At 37.5% G+C, this 19,218-nt stretch overlaps 1 long non-coding RNA gene across 2 annotated transcripts in view; it reads left to right on the forward strand.

Moving 5' to 3' along the window:
* The window catches only part of LOC135182885 (uncharacterized), a 215,176-nt gene extending 212,379 nt beyond the window's left edge, over nt 1–2,797 (forward strand). The window contains exons 6-7 of one of the 2 annotated variants that reach the window (XR_010305333.1): nt 1,361–1,480; nt 2,189–2,797. This is a non-coding gene — a long non-coding RNA (uncharacterized LOC135182885). Of the gene's footprint in view, nt 1–1,360 lie in introns of both variants that reach the window. The other variant, XR_010305332.1, reaches the window with a different exon arrangement.
* Nucleotides 2,798–19,218: the final 16,421 nt, after the last annotated feature.

Raw genomic sequence — 19,218 nt, forward strand, 5'->3', positions numbered from 1 at the left:
CAGTTTGGCCTTTCTGTAGCAGTGGTGTATCTTACGTAAAGATCACTTAGATCTCCTTTTGATACCATGTGTTTTGTGATTAAAATTACGTGTTTGTGGCAGAGATGTTTAAATGCTGCTCCTATGCAGTGGAGCTGATGAAGAGTAGTTTTCTTAGGTGCAGGTGTCTTTTGAGTGCATCTTAGTTTGCTGAGCTAACAGGAACAGCACATACACTGAACATATCCAGGGGAGTTTGGAAAGTCTCTTGAGAAAGAGATTCCACAACCTCTCTGGGCAGCCAAACGATGGGGCACAGTATGTTGTGGCTTAGAAAGTAACACCCCGTGGTTCACATCAGTTCAGAGGTTTTATAGGCAGTATTAGTACATCAATCCTCCACCCATGGTCTGTGCTCCCAAGGTTTGGAAAGGAAAACAGTTATGTAGAACAGCAAGTGTATCAGAAACTAATTGGAGGTAGATCTTGAAGATGGGTATAAAAAGGCATATAGTGTTTCTTAGCTTTACTTTGGTGTGATTGCAGAATTACTAGTGTGAAGGACATGTTCCAGAATTGTCAATTGATGCAACTGTTCTCAACGCTAGAGGATGAGAACAGCAGATAATTTTGACCAGAGCAATTCAGTCACACATTTAGTCTACTTAGGAATGAAAACAAATGGTCATACAGTAGCTTCTTATAGAGTTGCATATAGAGCTTTGGAGCTGTCTAAATCCCACTTAATTTAAGAGGTAGTAGAAAGGAATGTTCAGGGCATCTGTGCTCAGTGCCTGGGGATAGTCTGTGTCCCTCTTAATGTCTCTCCTCACTTCCTAAAGATGCTTTTGTAGTCACTAGGCTCCTAGCATGCCCTTTATTATCCATAGCTTCTCTGTTTGTGGTTCATAAGGTATGTTTTCCAGAATAAGGGAAAGATATTTAATGCAGCACATATGACACCAGAAACATGAAGTGGGAAGAAGGCCTGTGTCACCAAGAGTTACTTCAAACAAGATATTTTTGCAAGTTTGGCCAGTGGGTTTCCATCTACATATGGTTGCCAATGCCTTTGTAATTTTCTCTTAAATACAGTCTACGTGCTTTTGAATTAGCTCTCCCCTACTTTAAAATATTACAACAGCACTTGAGAGAGGTATCCTGATCAATTTTGTGGATCATGATGTTTACTTTCCAAGTGCCCTAACCTACTCATACATTGTTAAAACTGGATAAATTCCATGTGTGTATATAGAATCGTACAATAGTAGGAATTGGAAGAGACTTCTAGAGATCATCTGGCCAGACCAAGCAGATAAATCAGGGTTAGCTACTGCTGCAAGAACAGGATAGTCAAAACGTTTTGCTTTTTTTTCCTCAGAGTTTGTGAAGAAGTCTCTTTGTTCAGGATCCTTTGGATTTTGTGAAGAAGCAAACACGTTGAAATGCAAGAAATAACTTGAAATTGCAGTATTTAGTGGCTGATTCTTCCTGGAGCTTAGTAAGTACCAAAACAATTAAAGAGGATATGTGGATATTTGTTTTGCCAAGCTTATATTTTCTCACATTTTGTACCCAATTTGGATGAAGACCGTTTAGAGATTTGAGGAGTTGTTGTCCATGCTATTGATGGATCCAAGTATATCTGCATGTAAATATTGCCATCTGTATGTATGTACATGAATATTCACAGCAGCATGGGAACTGGCCTGACAGAAAGTTTAAACTTTGCAATATGTAGAAAAGATAAAAATCAGCATACCTTAGGTTACCACTGTTGGAAGAGTAGTGGATGTATAATAAATAATCCATAGGTTAAAAGAAGTTTGTGCAAGTGATTAGGTGAGCAGCTGTGCACAATAAATGGAGGAACAGAATACTCAGTAATGAAAACTTAGAGGAGGCTGAAGATAGAAGATTAAGTATTTGTCATGAACTGCCTATTCAGCTGTAGTCATAATACACATTTTATTCATATTACCTTACTGTTGCATTAAGTCACTGGCATTTATTTTGAAAGCAAGGTAGCAAATATTCCTGCAATTCCTGTGGAATGATGTACTATATGAATGGCAAAATTAGTCTGTTGCATGTCTTTTTATGTCAATAAGCTCAACAAAACCACTTATTGTGCCTGTCAAAGCAGTGATAGGAAATGCTTGCACTTTATCTCCTTTTATAACGGACTTGCATATGTTTGCTCAACCAGAATTTCTCCTGCTGAAAAGCTGGATTTAGAAACTTGAGTATGGAAGGTTTGGAGCTGGGCTATACATCATCAGAACCTTCAAATGATATATCAGGATTTTTTACCTGCTTTGGAGTTACTGTTACATTTATTAGCAGTAAACACCATGTCATCCTTGTAATGACTGTGCAGAAGTCAAGTCTTGCATAAATTTCCTATTTGAAATAGTTATCCAGTATACTTGCTTTGCTTTCTGCCTCTGAACGGTTTAGCCCAGATTTGTGTACGTTTCTTTCTCGTGAGGTATACAATAATTGGATTTCTACATATGAGAACTATCTTTCAAAACTGTTTCAGAGCATACTCACATGACTGATATCCTCATAACCATCCACCCTGAACTACATTCAACTTTCCTAAATGAGATTTTATTGGAACTGATTATGATTAGATAAATGGGTGACTTCACTAATGTATAATACACTTTTCAATTATAGGGTATGCATGATAATTTACATTTCTTGTTTGATAGTATGATATTTATGTGACATATTCTGGATGAGATCTGCTGCTGTTTATATAATGGTCTTACTTTTCTCTTAAATTAAACCTGCTTTCAAGTTCTTTCAATATATTTGATTTTTTCAGATAAACAAAGACATTACAAATCTACTTTAATTTACCCTTCAGTGGACTAAAACCTACTGATGGATAAATTCTGGTCCCCAAATTTGTTGTCTAAGGAGACAAATTCCATCATCAGCTTAACAGATGAAGACAATGTAGACTGGAATAGGAATCATCCCTAGTTAAGTGAGTGTAGAATCAACAGCCATTCTCAAATTGACAGCTCAGAGACTGTTAAAGAAAAAACGAATCTGATGAAGAAACAGTGTTTCTGATTTTATGCCTGCTGGGCTAGCAGCTTTCTTAACCTGCACAGATTTTGCAGGTTGTGTTGCTGATCATAGAATCATAGAATGGTTTGGGTTGGAAGTGACCTCCAAAGGTCATCCAGCCCACCCCCTCCTTGCAGTCAGTAGGGACATTCTCCACTAGATCAGGTTGTTCAGAGCCTTGTTGAGCCTGACCTTGAATATCTCCAGGGATGGGACTTCAACTGCCTCCCTGGGCAGCCTGTTCCAGTGCCATACCAGAGGAGAGCAAAGTGGCAGAATCACCTCTCTGGATCTGCTGGGGCTTACTTTTGAGATATGTGAAAATTGGAGCATCTTCCCTGGCAAAGTACCTCTGGGCAGGGGAAGAAAGGTAAATATTTCGTGTGTGTTTGGGGTCTTTCTTGCTGATAACCTATAAAACGTTTTACCTGCTGTCAACACCCAGGCAGACAGCATTTGGTTAGAAAACAGAAGCTGTTTATAGAGATAGTAATAGATTGTATCATTTAAAAAAAAAACAATCCTAAAAAATAAAATTGTGGGTGACACTTGTAAACTCTCATAAATCAAGATTTGGAAAAGTAGCATGTTACAGAATTTAATTTCAAAGAGGGCAACGTAATAGAGGAAGATAAATTTCTAATTTAATCTCTCTGCCTGCAGAAGATCAACAATATTTCACAGAAGAAAATAATTCAGCATGTAATGTAATGTAAGAAAGTTCAATGCAAAGGTTGGCAGGAAACCCATGAGTGCTCCATAGCAGCTTTCCCAAAAAGGTTTTGAGAAATAACCCTCAAACCCAAATAAACCATGTAATTGTGCTGAGGTGTTCCCTTCCTATTCCACTGCTAACTATTAGTTTTTTTTGGCAGTGTTTGTCTTTGGAAGTGGTAGTTGTTCCAGTGATACACTACTTACATAGCTTACACGTGACAGTACTGATATTGCCAACTGGTGTGTATGTACTCGTGTATATGTGTTGTGTATATGTATTTTCACACATAAAATGCCCTAAAGTGGCAGAAATTTCAGCATCCCTACAACATGTACAGTGAATTTATGCTTAGTGTGGAACTGACATATGATATTCTGATCTTTGGCTTTTAATTCTTTTAAAGCTTTTAAAGTATGCCTGATGCTTCTGCAGAAGCTCTTCCAAAAAATGAGACTCAAAACTGTGATTGTAAGAAAGTGAAGACTGTGGCAGCACTTACTTTAGTGCTTTTTTTCCCCTTAGTAACAAGCAACAGAGGCAGTTGTTGATATATATCCACTTTGTTTCTTATTTTCAGTTGTCTTGGGTATCCTTCTGCTTTAATAATTTCTGGAACAAGTCCACTGGACCTAGAGAAGGAATGAGGCCAGCTCTGGGGTTAGCTGAACAGTAGCATTTTGAATATGGACAGGGTCAAGAGTTTGTTAATAAAACACAACTGTGTGTACTTTTTGCTTCCATAAAATGTTTTAGCAAGTAGTCACTTTGTTCCAGATAATATCCTTTTTGTGCAGAGATTGCTGCCATGGGGCTGTAACTTGTGACAATATGAATTGACGAGCAACTTGCCATGGTCTTTGCCAAGTTACTGAGTTATATTAATAGCCTACTGTTTTATTGGGATAGTATTTTCTAAGCTGTTGACAGATGTATTAATGACACTGGCTGACGGATAAAGTAGAGGTTGTATGCTGAAGTTAGGAATTCTATTTGTAGAGGAAATCAGCCCATAGGACAAGGGGTAATGGTTTTAAACTACAATAGGGTATATTCAGATTAGATGCAAGGAAGAAATGTTTTACAATGAGGTCGTTGAAATGCTGGCACAAGTTGCCCAGGAAGGTGGTAGATGCCCCATCCCTGGAAACATTCAAGGACAGGTCAGACAGGAGACTAAGTAACCCAATCTGGTCTCAAAGCTGCTGAAACACTCTCAGGTAATGAAGTCCGCAGTCCCTGAGGCTTTTTGTTATGTAGGGCTCAGATTGGGAAAGAGAATTCACCTAAAATGATAGGATGGAAGATGTGCTATGGAATACCGTTGTGGAGGCAATTTGTATCTGAACTATCATGGCTATTTGCATGGCTTCCTGCAGCTCAGTGAGAGATTCTGTCCCATCTAGTTCCCAATAGTGAGAGGGCAAAGGCATGACTGAGAGACTGTGTCAACAGTGAAACACAGTTTCCTCTGTATTAAGAAGTAAACTATTGTAAGAGTAGTCAAAATGTCAGATGTGTAGAGAACAAAAGGGAGGTTTGGGCATCAATATGTATTCCATAAAAGCCTGTTCATTTCCTTGGAACACTGAAGTGATCCAGAGTATGGATGGGTCCTCATGCCCAGGGGTCTTACCCGAAACCTTAATAGGCTTATGGTTTCTGTCTGAACAGTGATTCAGGATTACACTGTTACAGGAAAACTCAGATCCAAATGACTCTCTGGAGGTCTGTCCAGGGTCAAATGTGGGCCACAGCCAGGTTACTCAGGACTATATCCACTTTTGTCTTGAAAACCTCTAAACAATTTTCTGAATCTTCTTTCCCATGCTTTCATCTATTGATCTGTTTTCTCAAATGTCAGATGTTTTATTTGTAGATACTAGGAATTCTCTGTGTCAAACAGTGAAAGCTGAATGAAGGAAGCAAGTCAAGGCACTTGCTTGGTGGGCTAGCTATAGTTGTGCATGTGCTTGCCCTTAGAATTGGTGACCTGTTTCTGACTTCTCTCTCTAAACTAGTTCACTGCCTTACAGTAGAAAACCACCGAAGATGCAGGTAATCTGATTATGAAAAAATCAACTGTTTTGTAACTGTAGACTATGCATTTAAACCTGTATGAGGCAAAGAAGCTATATGAGTCCTCAAAACATAACCATAATTCTCTCTCTGCTTTAACAGGACACCACCTGCTATTTAAGTCACTACCTATTCTGATTATTTTAGACAAATTTCAGTGTGCATTTTCCTTACGTCTCAGTAATGAGACCCTACTAAAGCTAAATGTGAAAATGAGTGTTTGTTTCACATTGAGCTTGGAGTGTCATGTACTGAAATAAAATGGGAATATTCCCAACAAGTAAATATTCAAATAAACAGTAAAGTCAATGCAAGTGTGAGGAATGCTGAGTCCACAGAATGCATTATTAACAGCACATTAGTACAGACATTGGCTGAGACAGATAAGTAGTTGTGCATATGGGAAATAATTCCCTGGGTGTCAAAACAGTAGTGTGAAAGATGTCAACACGTTGCAGGCAAAAGGACATGACCCATTTTATTTTCTTTAAAAATCATGATTCATTCATGAGCCAGTGAATAGCTGTTCTTAGACTTTGACCATCTATTAAAACATTTGGGCAAGATCCCTCTGAATGGAGGATTAGTGATGACCTCTGCTCCTGTCAGCCTCACCTGAGTTAGTGCTTGCATGTGTATCTACATATAAGAGGTTCTTACTATGCCTTTAGATTTCCTTTCAGAAATCTCAGATCATGGTTTCTTTGCACCACTGACTTTTGTTCATGTGCATCTCCACAAACCTGACTCCTTTTCTAGCCTAGACTCTGTAAAAAACTTTTCAAGGAGCAACCAGAAGGAAATCTGCTTCAAATGGAAATTCCTGAATTCGAGTATGATCATGCAAACAACTAGGCAGAATTTATTTAACCTTCAGCCAGCTGCCTAACCAAGTTGAAATAATTGATAGCCCATCAGCAGTGATCAAGATTGAGAGACTAAATGAAGAGGTGCCTTTCTTTTTCTTCTCCAGTCCCCCCTCCCCCTCTTTTTTTTTTAAATAAGAGAACCATTGAGCTGGTAACAAGACTTGAAATGCCGTGTCAGCTCAGCAAGCCTGGTCAAGGAGCTCAGCTGTAGATGGGAAATAAAACTGTTCAGTTATGGCTGCCCTCCAATCAGTCACAGGGGTAATGATGTTTGGCTTTAGTCAGGTTATATGTTAGTAAATATACATCTCTCAGACAGCCTTTAAGACAGCCTTAAGATCATGCTTATTGTTTTATATAGATAGGGGTCGGATGCTGATATATGTCGGTCACAGGCCGCTGAAATAAATTTCACAACATTCGGCAGGTAAAGTTCATCTCAATAGCACAGAATGAGACTGCACTTTTGACAGAAGATCCATTCCATTGACAGTGATGGGGCATTTTTTCTCTCTTAGGTTTTGTGCAAATCACTCAAATGCAGATAGGGTTTTTTCCCTCCCACTGCCCTGCCTTGATTCTCTATTTATCACTACCTGAAGTGGCCAATTAGGTTCAGACTTTAGTGTGGAGTCTTGGCAAGTTGAAAACTCAAAATTCCAGCTTATGAACACCACTGTAAGCTATATTCTGTTCAGCCAGCATACTCACAGGAACATATGAATCAAATTTGAGGGTAAAGAGATCTCAGAATCCATTACATGTGAAAACTGAGTAAGAAATGAGAGTTATTTGAACTATAAATTGGTCTAAAATTATTCAGCTACTTCCTATGTGATCATCATATGTTAACTTTCACCCAGTAAGGCCCATTTCAGGGAGCGCTTAGACAGGTATTTGAAGCCATCTAAGCATGTTATTAAGAGATTTCCTGAAGAGTGACCCTAATTATCATTCTTATGACTTAAATAAGATTGGCTACAACTGCACACCTACTTAACTTGGGGAGCAAAGATTCAGCTTTCCAAATTAACATATTAAAGGTTTGTATTTTCCTTATTTAATACATTAAGTTCCTTCTGAGAGTGAGAACCATTTGAAACCATTTTCTAACAGTTTGCCAGAGACTACTGTTTTCCACTCCTCTTGCTGGTAAAGTTTAAAAAGCATTAAGTTATAGGTCTCTGAATTTTCTATTACAGATTTTACTATTGTCCAATTATGACTGTTCTTCTGTTTAATATTTGATCAGTGTCTGGAAAAGCTTTCATCTGAAAGGAATGTGTGATCAGTTATGACTTTGGCATTTTTTGTCTTGCTGGAAGTTTGAGCTGGGTGATAGGTTGGACTGGATGATCTTGGAGGTCTCTTCCAACCTGGTTGATTCTATGATTCTATGTTTTAGCAGTGCTTTTAAGGCTATGGAATTGCTCCTGTATTTTGCAGCAGTGTAGCTTGCTTTGAGTTTCAAAGCTTTAAAATCCATACATGGCATCTCTAATGTCAGTGTCTCCTTATTTTCTTTACTTGCATGCTACAATCCAGTATTAGAATCATTTCTCCTAAAAGCCCACTTCTAAGATTTGTAAAACAAAAAGTTATTTTTTGTTGCTGATTTAAAGACAACATCTTAAAACAATCATGGTGTAAAAAAGCAAGTCTTATTTAGGGCATGTCTCTAGCTTAAAAGAAAGACAAAAAGCTCCTGCTGCTTTATAGAGATTTAATGTTAAAAAAGTTCCCTTAATGTGGATAGGCATTGGTATGAATTTTATTACACTGATACAGCTAATTCCATGAGGGAAACACAAGTCATTTAAAGTCTTTAACAGCACCTTTTAAAGCAGTGTATCTTCATATATGCCAACGTTTTTGCTGGCCTGATGACATCAGAAAAAAACTCCCATCCTTTTCTGTAACTACATCAGTGTGACTGTTCAGTACTGACCATTAGTTCCATGCTGTTATGGATTCCTCTACAGCAGAAACCCATGGAAATAAATATTTGCTTTGTTTCTTAGAGATTATTTTTGAAGAAGAAAACATTTTTCCCCAGTATAATATGTCCAAAACAAAGATGTCTTCAAGAATTACTGATACAGTTAACTGTTTAACATTTCATAGTAGGCTACCAAAGAATTACACTAATGAGCAGAAAGTGGAAGGCAAATAGTCAAATAGCAAATTTCTAATTTTACATAAATGATCTGGTAGCATAGGATCAAGTCTTTGCAGAAATTATGAAATCAGTATTTTACTGGGGCTGATAAGTAAGATCTCAGCAATACCTGGTTATGGGGGTTTGGATTAAGCCTTTTGTACTTATATTTTCACTGAACAGATTTTCAACCCTTGCAAGGAAAATACTTTTTTCCTTATTTTTCTTACCAGTGCTTGACAACCTACAGCTTATTGTCATATCAGGAAAATGATTTTTAAAAATCAGGAAAAGTACTTCATTAATGTATATCTAGAATTCAGGCATGTTTTAGAATGTTGATGTGTGTGTGGGGTGTGTTTGTGCAGCAAAGGCAGGCTTTGTGCCAGGTTTGGAAGGTACTCTGGGAGGAATGGAACCTAGTAACTCTTTGTAGTATGTACTTCTATATACTCAGCAGAAAGCAATTTATTTGTTATTTAACACAGAAGTTAACCAGATCACATCTGGCTGGAGCCAAGACAGATATGCCAAAAAATCTTCTGCCAACATGTCCCTTTCAAATCCACCTAACTGATGTACAGATTTATCTTAAGGCTATAAAGAGAGTAAGCTTCAGCATTAAAAGTAGATATTCTCATGGTTTACTGTACAAGTTCAGTGTGACTGGCTTTAACATCAAGTATTCTCTGCAAGGAACACTTTTGCCTATTCAGTGATGAAGAAGGATCTGTGAAGATTGGTTAATGTTTGTTCTCACTAAGCACTTCTTGGGCTATCTTTGCAGGAAGTGTCAAGTGTGTTACAAGATGCTTTTAATATCTGGTGGTCTTGCTGTCACTGGCACAGATTTGAAAAAAAATCAGCAAAACTATCAAAGATTTCAACTTAGAATATCTCTTAGAGCACTGAAAAAGACATCTAGGGAGAAACTGCATTCTTTAACCACATATCACTGTGCACACCACTGATCTTTTGGAATTCAGTGAGATACTCTCATGTATTAAGGTTTCCAGAACTGACCTCTATTTTTCATGCTCTTGGTTGCAGAAACATAGAGGTATTTTTATTAATTAAGATTAATTATTCTGGTGTTTTTCATAGGCAAAGTTTTAGAAGGCAACTATAATATTGTTGTCTGAGATATTTGTCTTGCCTCATAGGTGGTGTTTCATCACTGTCAGAAAAGCTCGCTGTGTAGTTCCCAATGAAGCCTCACAAACATTCAGTCCCTTACTGGAGGGGAAGTTGATTTAATTGGGAGTCAACATACTTTTTAACTAACATACACACAAAAAAACCATCACCAGTTTTTTCTTTTTTTCTTAAATCAACTCTGGACCTGAGTATGATTAACATGAAAATCTCTCTAAAGCACTACAAGGAATAATTAAGCTGTAAATTTAGTCTGTGTTTGCAAAATGGGAAACAATATTTTTTAACACAGGCTCCCCCCACCCCAATTTCATCTGTCTAGATAAACATAATTAAGTAATGGATGATGGTTTGTTAGCATTTTATTACATGTGTTTGCAAGGGCATTAAGAATAATCAGAAAATGCACAACAAATATTATAGGTATTGAGGTTTTCAGCAGTTAAAACGTGACTTTTTAAAATCTGGGCTGGAAGCATGTATTCCTACAAATTAACTATTCCTCTATGCAGAACAGCAATTGAGATGCTGCTGTCTTAGTTGATTTACATACACTAATTGCTAGTTGTTATTAAGCACTTAGTGATTACCTGCTCAATCACATTCATAAGTTAATATTTTCAGATAGTAGTTATTCACAAATAATAGCAGGAAACACTAAACTGACTCTACATATTAGCAGTTAAATTGGATTATCCTTTTGTTTAGGAATTTGTTTGCTGCTTTGCTATCCAAACAAAGTGACCTAGTGAAGCTAGTCAAAATTCACTATATTTTGTGTGTGTATATTATGTAAATGTATGTATATATTTGTATAATGGTAAAAGTTTCAAGCAGACAGGGATGGAGATAATTTTTTCTGCATTCTGAATGAGTCACATGATAAAAATGTCTCTACTAAAGTGACTCATTTATCTGGCTAGGAAATAATTATGCTCATATTTTGCTGCTGAACCTTTATAGCAGATTGAATTCTCCATACACAGGACCTACAGGAATAATCCATATTTATGGCTAATATAGTTCAAAGGAAAATCTGAGCTGGCACTTATAAAATTCCTTGCAGCTGAACTTCCCCAAAAATCCATTTAACATCTTAGTTCACTAGGATATGCTCATCTGTGTCTTAATCAACGCACAGCTGACAAGTCAGAAGACAATATCATAGACACAGCATGTCTTGCCAGCCTGTGGCAAAGGGGAGCCAGCCACAGGCTTTACAGAAAATGAAAGCTGAACCTCCTGAGCTGTAGCACAATGGATACAGCCTGTACAGGCTGCACAGCAATCTCGGATGTAACTTCACATCACCGCATCGTCCTTGATTCAGCAAAGCGCTCACGGCCAGAGAGACTAAAGCGCACCAAAGGCTTTTCTACTTCTGACTAGGTTACTCCATGCAATACTACACTGCATTGAGGCTCTTACATGAGATTACTTTGGGTCCTTTACTGAACAGATGTCCCCAGTTAATTGTAGGCAACAGTGGTAAAAAGCCTTCAGTTTTACAACACTCTGACAGATTTTCTGATTCACTCATCTCTTCTACTTTCATGTAGGTTTGGGAAAAAAGCTTCAAGTGTGAGACAGACAGCTCTGGAGATGGGAGTATAACTTTTGGTACATGCTGGAAAAACATGCTGAAATTCCATATTCAGCTTTAGTAGCAGCGTGGAGGGGTTGTTTTAGGAACAAGTTCCTCAATTTTAGAGACTCAATTCTGTATCTGATTTCTGAAGATAACAAGATGCTTTTTGTTGTTGTTATAGGGACACTTGTCAGGAATTTCCTGATATATCAAAACCAAAAAAAACCCACACCCATTCCTCACAGTGCCTTTCCTTTTAAGGAATTCTTGAAGCTGTACATTTGTAGTTTAATTTTCCAGTACATGAAAAAACAGCAAGATAAATAGGTTTTTACCTTTTTTTTCAAACCTTCTTTGTGTGTTAAGGAGACTATTCAGAGATAAGAGGATCTTTATGCTCTCGCTGAAGGAATGAACATGTAAAATAGGATGGAAAACAGCACAAATACCCTGCTATATGAAAGTGACAAACGCTTAGAAAATGCTTGTGAAGATAAGCAGTACTTGTTCTGGCAAGACGCTTGCTCAACTGAAGAGGCACAAACCCACCACTACTGCAATTTTAAGTGAAACCTCAGTTCACTCCTAGAAGTTAGTGATTTTCAGTCTCATCCATGGCTGAAGGGACTGAATTCTGCTCCTAGTGCTTTTACTGACTCCACTGAAAAGACTGGAGCCCAAGAAGCCCTAATTAAGGAGGAAGGAAGTGCAAATGACCTTACAAGGCAACTCTGAATTTAGGACGTTATTGTGGAGTATTTCTGCACAGCTCTGATGGTAAATGTCCTGCATGAAACAAAGTAGTAGTAATTCAATCTGATGGGTGCAGTAATTTCTCTTTTAATCTGATGTGTCTGTTTGCAACAAACACTGTTGTTTGTTACTGTGACACTTCTAAAGTTAATTATTGTTAGCTTCATCCCAGAAATGCGTGTAAAAGTATGCATCAGTCTTAATTCTGAAAGCATTAATGCAAAGATTCTGCATTTCCATTCTCTTTCAGAGAAAGATGACATTTCAAAGACTTTAATAGGACAAAGATGGCAATTTGTAACTTCATCCAGTTCTGAGCCGTCCTTCCGTAATCAGTATCAGTTACCTTTTTATTTCCCCATTTGCCTTTGTGCAAAACTTTTACAACAATGCAAATCTCATAGGGAACCTCCAAAGCCAAGTTCATGTTTCTTGCTGGAAATAGTTGAGATATGATTCTGGTACTTTGAATTGTATTTTAAACCCAACTCTTCAAGCCAGAATTATAGTGGTACAATTTATAAAGAGCAAAACCAAAAGAAAATGTTTCTTAGAAATAGGTGTATTTACCTCTCTCTTTATAGGTCTTCATAATGATAGTGTCTAAATTCCAACAACTGTAACAGCTGTTCTTAAGATCATCAATGAGTGACAGTTACAGCTGTCATAATTTGTTTCTCAAGTTCTGAAAGTGCTTTGAGGTGGGTATCCAGGGCTACTGAAGGACTAGTTTTCAGTATAGTTTAGATGGTGTGTATGTAGGTAGACAGATTTAGGCTTTATCTAATTTTTGGACTGATACATTCAGAATCCCCTTTAAAAAAAGCACTCCAGGAAGTAACTGTCCAGCTGCCACCTAAGGTACTATGGATTAAGAACATGAAATAACAAGAAGAGAGTTGAGGTGCTTGTCCCTGATTTGCATAATGTTTATTCAGTGATACTTTCCACTTTTGTGTTTTTGAACTGCTCATGTGGTAGCACAAAGTCTATAAATCATTCTTGTAAACCAAACTCTCAGTTGCTACTATTAGAAGGCAGGTAAACAGTATTATAACTTTGGTGAAATTTGAATGCATTCCATGTTCAGTTTTTTTTAATGAGAACTGTAAATAACAGGTCATTTTGGAGTATAATAAATGATCCTTTCCAAAGTCTAATGATAGCTTACTTTAGTTACAGCCATCCGTTTATAGCAATAGACAGCTTTAAAAAGTCATTCTTGTGGCATACACATAATGTTAAAGAGCTGAAATAAAGTTTTGGAGCCAGTCCATTCATTTAATTTATGCAAGTGTGACAAGCACTAGGAATATCTTTGATGACCTAAATCTCATCTTGCATTGGGAGCTGCCTTATCTTTTGGGGTTTCAGCTTGTGCATTGTATTCTCTTTGGAGGCATTTAATATTCCACGGATTTCCTTTCTACTCAGAGTATTGCTTATCTTCATTGATGAAATCTCATCAATCAGATGCTAAAGATTTATAAAGCAGGTTTAGAAAGAGTATCTTAAAAATTAGTTAAGTCTGTGCTTAAAGTTTTCCTCTGAATTGGAAGGTTCTGAAGAATTGTGTTTTCCATATTTTTACTGGAACTCTAAAGAGTAATTTTTAAAAGGTTGCTTTTTTTTTTAATTAAGGACCAATTTGTACTTAATTGCACCATTTTGACAGTTGCATATTTAAATCCATAACGATTTATAATGTAACTGAGAAGGGAAAAGAATGCAGCCATTATTAGCACTAACTGCAGCATTATGGTCTTCTTTACCAATGTTTTAAGCAGATAACTATTTTCAGGCAAACTAAAATTCAACTGTTGTGATAAAAATAGAGAAGCAATAAAGTCAAGTCCCCTTCAGAGAAATGCACACATCTTTCTGCCTCTGGTGAGGCTGTCATTTTGTGTTCAGATCATGCCATTAAAAGCAGAGACTGTTTCATGATGAACACATTAAAGCTTTTCATGATTAAAAGAAATCGTAAGATGAACTTCAGTTTGGAACCACAAATGCCTTGGAAGAAGAAAATAAATGCCGTTATTATATTCTACCTACTTGTTGGTCCTGCTCTTACTGTACTGACAGTAGTGTCCCATCACCACAATATGTGGCCATGTTATACAGAGGCTACAGCCACACAAAACCTGAGTTGTGCCCAGGGAGGGGAGGGGGCCAGAGAGCAGGGAAAAGAAAGAGCTAGAAAGTTACTTATTCTGAGTGAGCATTTTTTCCCCTCAAATTTTGCTGTGTAGTCAGATGAATTCTTGAAGAGAAACATATGACTGTGCTTCCCAGGTTCTTGCCACAGGCTAACCACCAGCTGGCACAGCCTGTATTGTCCTTTTGGTACCACTGTATTTTCCCCCAAAGTTTAACTTTGCATGATAGTTGAAAGGCTGAAGAGCTATTTATGGACTGAATAGCAACAAAAGCTGGCCAGCTCTGCACAGCGTAATGGGATTTTAATATATTCTTCTTGCCAGCATAGTGTATTTCTGTGATAATTTTATGTGACAGCGTAATTAAACTGGAAAACAATGCCCATTTCCTATGTATTTTATCTATTTATCATTATTTATTTCTTTACTTTCTTGCTCTGGTACAAATATTATTGTAAGGAGAGTTAAATAAGTTAAACCAATGCAATTACTTTTACAGATTGAAATTAACTTCATATATCAATTTATACCGGTTTGTGTACAGCACCTACTATTTGCCCTGTACAAATAAATGCATTTGTGGCAGTATATTTATAGTGTCACTATGGTTTCCGTGTTTGCACTCCTTTTGACTAATGCTCCATATGTTGAAACTTGACATTTTAACAGTATTTTCAAACAATTTCATTCATTATCAAATAACCATTTATTATATTGTGGCAATTTCAAACCATTTACTGGACTCTCAAGACATTGCAAAACAATGATTTATCAAGGAAGGAGTGTGCAAATTTTAGTGCTTATCACAGCAAATATGAAAAGTAACATTAAATAGTGACTTGACTACAGCACTGACTGAATTATTTTTTCTTTTTTCATCTTGATGAGTCATATTTAATAATAGTGGTTTGTAAATGTGCTGGAAATTGAGGGCAATATTCTAGATAGCTCTGCTGTAGAAGGCTCTTTCTGATTTGTTCAGTTCTTTTGCTTGTTTGATGACTCTGAAACACATCAGACATGTCTCTTCCTGCCTTTTTATTTTCTTATGGTGCATGTGATGTCTTAGATTGTCACGTGTGACAGTGCTTTTTGCACTTTCTGTGTCCATAAATCTAACAAAACCCACCTTCAGCCAAATCTGTATTGACTTTTGCTAACCTAGAATGAATAGCAGTGTTACAAAAGATTGTCAATTCTGTTTTTGAGAAACTAACCTCCTTCTTCCCAGTTTTCTAGCCAACAAATAGGACTGATGTAATTTCATATTGCCTGCAAAATGCTCTGCTAGTATCTCTGTTCCCTGTCTGCCCCTACTGAACTTGAGATCCACAGTATGCTTGTGAGAGAACAGACTGATACCCACAAATAAGAATGAGGTCTCTGGAGGCATTTAAAGGCAAACTTTATGAGGCATCAGTATTTGAGAGGGAAATCCCCATTCTCAGAGATGTTGGCTGCAGCACTCTCCCATTCATCTCAACATTAAGTAAATTAAAAGCCTTCAATATTACAGGGAAGTTTCACAGAAGTTTCTGTGACTTGGGCATATTTCCTCACTTGTGGAATTTGTCTATGGACTATAGCTGAACAAATATCATTCACGTGGAATGTAGGTGATTTCTACATCTATTGACTGCTATTGTTGATTTCTACTACAATAACATTAAGTAGCCTCACTTCAAACTAACAGCTTACCATCAGCTTCAATTGTTCTGTTCCTCAGAACAATTTTCAATCTGCATGTTTTGCTTATGAATTGGAGTAATAAGGAATGACACCTTAGATTGTGGTCTTTCTTGGCCAAGATCATGGAGAAAGCAGAACTGAACACTGCACACAGATTTTCTGTATGTCAGTCTTAATTTGATTCATTACCTCCAATTCAGGAGCGGTTATCAGGACTGCTTGTTCTGCTAACTGCATCATAGAACCAGCAAACAGACCTTTTACTCATTAACCTAATAATGTAAGAGTCTAGGTTAAATTGCCACAGTTTTCAACCTGTGCTAGTAAGACAGACTGTAAATTGTAGTAGAAAAGAAATCAGTTACTTCTCTTACTCTGTAGCCTGTGTCATGTCATAGCATATCATCGTCTGCTAGAAAGGTGCAGGTATGTTTAGTAACAGCAATAGCCCATGCAGCCACAGCCAAGACACATCATACATAGAGGGCCTCATACATGCTGAAAGCAAGAATCTTATTTGCTTGATGAAGCTTTTGCTACTCTTAGTTTAAAGACTTAAGTTCTTTAATTTTACCCATGCCTAACCTCTGTGCTTAATCCTAGGATCTCAAATGTTTTGCATTTACTTGTAATGACAGTAGCCAATGTTTGGAGTTCATAGTTTTTCTAACTTGTGTTTTAGTTCACCAGCTACATTCTTAGTTATTTCTGTAAGAACTTTTGTAGGCTAGTAGAATGTGACTGAACCCAAAGCACATTTACAGAGTACACAAGGAAAGCTCACCCAAAGCCAATAAAAAATCATCAAGAATTAATTTTACCCCATCCTAACTACTTAATTGTCTTCCCAAACTTTGGATATAAAGTTCTTGAATCACAGTAACTCTTCATACACTAATAACTTTAAACAAAGCTATGGCAGATGTCAGGTGGGGCAAGATCAGGAACAAAAAGTTGGGTTTGAACCAATCACTTAGAATTAAGTGATGCCACATGATGCCATAATAAGAATAAAAGAACCATTACCCCATGTCCCTGCTTATTTAAGAGGGGGGGGGGAAGGGGAAGAAATAACCAAAATGAAGGTGTCAGAGGACCCAAGGCAGACAAGAGTTAGCATTTAGTCATCAGAGAAAATTAAGCTGAGTCAGAGCTGAAAATGTGCTCAGAATCGGGTACCTCAGATTAAAGCACCTTGGGTACAGATGTGTTCTACACCAAACACTCAGCTAAGCCTAATGTATACCAGTCTGCTTTCTTCCCTTTACTCAGTCTAAATGACAAAGTCCTGAGATATTGAGGTGTGTTCAGACCCAACTCTTTTTGATTCAGGAACTGATCCTGAAATGACTGATCTTGTCATCTCAATTCCAGCTTCCTTCACTCCACTAGTCTGCCTTTTGGAGATGACTATGCCTTCATTTCCCCTAGAGTGATCATTTGGTCTCTTTTTCACCTCTTGCTATGAAATTAAGTTATTTTTTAGGGTTTTTTGGTTGGTGGGTTTTGTGATAAACTGTATGTTACAATTCATGGAGATTCAGTAATCATCAGCTATGAAATACAAGAAATCAGGCCTCAAAATGGCAAACCCCGTTTTAAAAATATAATGAGGGTTAATAACGTGGCCCTCTCAGAGTTCAGAAATGTAAAGGAAGGCTGGTTTTCCCCACAATCAAAATCATTATTCCTGTGAGGCCATCAGCTTAGGTGTGAGGGAAGGAAGTCATCAAGGCAAGCTCTTTGCTCACTTAAGGAGATATTATACAAAACATTAAACCAAATGACAGTGTCTGTCAAAATCTGAGAGATTCCATCTCTGCTGTTATCTACCTTCCATTATGGATTAATTTGACACTAATTACAAAAATTATTTAATTTAGCTAATCTTAAAAAAAAAAAACACCTTGGAAAATGAAAATTAATGGCTAGGATAAAATCTAAGTATTTTGACTGAATAAAAGCTTATTGAAGAAGGGCCAGGGACTGACAGAGAAAGCATGGGTGGGAATTACCTAGAAAAAAATGCATTTAATACATAAATACACAGAAAACAAACAAACAGAATTTTAAAATGAATATGACCACTACCAGTGGAGGAAATTGTGCACTGCTGGAGAGAGAGAGAAAAAATAAATTTGCAGCATTTTAGCTCTAAAATAGACTCTAGAACTATAGTTTGTTACATTTTAAAAAGCCAACCCAAAGGAGATAAGAAATTACATACTTTGAAAAGTTTTACCTAGCTACCAGGACTTAGAAGTCTATCAGGTATTTATCAGCTAGGCACTGGACAATGGAGAAGGTGATTTTTCAGAAGTTGTCAGCCTCTCCATGTGAGGTTTGTAGTTCAAAAGTTAAATTTGCACCAACAAACTAATCACAGCTTTGTGATGTTCTTCCAAGTCTCTATTTGTGATAGAGACACTGTGTAGCATGACAGCCCTCTCATCTGTACCAGATGGTACAAGTCCCTGATGAATCATGTGCCAGCTGTGCGCAGCCAGAATACAGCACACTCCAACCACGTTTCCTCTTTCGCTGTGCATCCAGCACAGGGAGGCTACATTGGCGCTTGGCCTCGTGAGCGTTCAGAGCAGCAGAGCGGCTGTGGGTGGCTCTCTCTATAGCAGACGTCTGCAAGATGACAGCTTCCAGAGCTGCACATTGTGTTCTTCCCGCTAGTTTCTTTCTTTACCAAACTTAACAGGAGAAAGCGATGCAGAGACAGCTTCCTTTTGTCTGGGAGAGTGGAAGGTTTCCCTTCTCTGTATGTTTGCGTTAAATGAAAGATGCCATTTCAACACCACCCTCGTGCCACCAGTCTTGTCTTGCTAAGCAGTACAGGGGGAAATTCAACTACCCCACCACAGCACTACGGCCTGCTTCCCATGTACTCTTGTGTGCTTACCTAATGTAATTAGCAATGTGTACAGCTTGCAAAGGAGAGCAAGGTTGATTCTTAACGCGTGGTTAATTAAGAT

This window comes from Pogoniulus pusillus, chromosome 17 (genome assembly GCF_015220805.1).
Source record: "Pogoniulus pusillus isolate bPogPus1 chromosome 17, bPogPus1.pri, whole genome shotgun sequence".
Classification (NCBI taxonomy): Eukaryota; Metazoa; Chordata; class Aves; order Piciformes; family Lybiidae; genus Pogoniulus; species Pogoniulus pusillus.